Here is a 2,294-nt window from a genome sequence, read left to right as displayed (position 1 = left end):
GTGATCGCAAAGGAGAGACCTCTAATCCAATTAGCAGTACCTTAGAATATCTAAGATTGCACATCTATTAATGTTAAGGCTTAGCTTAGTATTAAGTGGTGAAATATTACTTTTGTTAGAACGACTAGGAATAAGAAAAGCTGAGACTTTTCTTTAAGGATATACCACTTTGTTCATGTACCTAGGATTCTATCCATAAGGTCATTTAAACCCTCTAGGTTAACGTTGGGAGTAGGGATATCCATCTTAGCCATAATATTCAAGGCCTAAACTCTTAGTGACAAATCGATTAGGTTTAAAGCCCAATTGATTGAGGTTTAGTGTTTATTCTAGGAAGTTAAACTCTTGTAATAATTCCCCATCAGAATTCTATTCTTCATACCTATCTATCTTTATCCTTTTAGTTATATTAATATATTCGTAGTTAATCTTAATCAATCACCGCTTGTCACTAGGGTTAACTATATAGGCACTTTTGTTCCACATTACTGAGCATGAAATGCCCCGTTCATATCGATTATAAACATTACATAATAACTGATTTCATTGCGAGGTATTTGACCTCTATATGATACATTTTACAAACATTGCATTCGTTTTTAAAAGGCAAACTTTCATTTCATCGAAAGTTGACGGCATGCATACCACTTCATAATATATCCAAACTATAAATGACTTAATAATAATCTTGCTGAACTCAACGACTCGAATGCAACGTCTTTTGAAATATGTCATGAATGACTCCAAGTAATCTCTAAAATGAGCAAATGCACATCGGAAGATTTCTTTAATACCTGAGAATAAACATGTTTTAAAAGTGTCTACCAAAAGGTTGGTGAGTTCATAGGTTTATCATAAACAATAAAATTCATCAGTTTGATAGACCACAAGATTTAAATGTGCATGGTACAAATGAGCCCGAATCCTATAACCACCTGTAATGTACATGCGATTTCTTTTAAATACAGTACACCTTTCTCGGGTACGAAACCATTTTTCATAAATCTTAGTAACCGTACACATATCTCGTATACAAAATATCATACACATAACCTGTGTATAAAAATCATTCTCTCGATATATAACATTCGCTTTGCTTTGCTTTCTTTGCTTGGTAACCGACCTTAACATTTAATGCGCATCATAAATATCCCCAAATTAAACAGAACTTTCAGTCTGTAATAAATATATAAACCTCGAAGTACTAAACATCACGCCCACTAGCTCTTCCGTCTAGTGAACATTCTGGGTGGGGGTGTTAAACCCGGTAGCTACCTTTAGGATTCATTTAAATTAGGGGCCATACCCGTTTCCTAATTCTTAGGTTACCAAGCTATAATAATCAAGTAGAAATATTCACATCAATTAGTGGCAATTATATCGTCTAACTAATTCAATAATAATCAACAGAACTTCTGTCTGTATAATAATTCATTCGAGGAATGTTTTGCTTGTGTCTATCTCGTCAAACATTTATAAAAGCATCTCATGTATTCTCAGTCCAAAAATATAGATTTCAAAGGCATTTAATAAAACAGTTGTAAAAACGGCGCATGTATTCTCAGTCCCAAAAATATAAAGAGTAAAAGGAAATCAAATGAACTCATAATACTGTATTTTGTAGTAAAAAATATATATGACGACATTGAACAATTGTAGGGTTGGCCTCAGATTCACGAACCTATATCATTCATATATGTATTAAAACATATTCTTGTAATTGAATAAATCTATATATTTTTATTAGTGATGTAATTGTTATATTTAATAATTTATATGTTTTATTATTTATTTATATATTTTTATTTTGTACATAATAATATTAATATAATTAGGTTAAATATATAAAATATATTTTTATATATAATCTTCGATTTTTATAATTATTATCTTAACCATGTCTTTTAAACTTCTATTTTTATAATTATTATTATTTTAATAATAATAATATAGATATTACGGATAATAATAATGATTGTTTTTAAGGATTACAAAAAGGTAATTTTTGTAAAAATAACATTAATGATAATACTTTTAATAATAATAATAATACTAATAATTGAAAATCCATATTAATGATAATATTTATAATAATACTGTTAATATTTATCTTAGTAATAAAACGATAAAGATTATAATTTAAATGATGATAATATTAATTATAAGTAAATTAATAATACTAAAGTTTATGAACGATACTAATACTAATATTAATGAAATAAAATAATAAATTCTATTATTTCATAATAATAATATTAATCATAATAGTAATAATGATAACAATACTTAAATGA

The sequence above is a fragment of the Rutidosis leptorrhynchoides genome, chromosome 4 (assembly GCF_046630445.1).
Source record: "Rutidosis leptorrhynchoides isolate AG116_Rl617_1_P2 chromosome 4, CSIRO_AGI_Rlap_v1, whole genome shotgun sequence".
Classification (NCBI taxonomy): domain Eukaryota; kingdom Viridiplantae; phylum Streptophyta; class Magnoliopsida; order Asterales; family Asteraceae; genus Rutidosis; species Rutidosis leptorrhynchoides.
The sequence above is the reverse complement of the archived record's forward strand: the minus strand, read 5'-3'. Positions refer to the sequence as shown.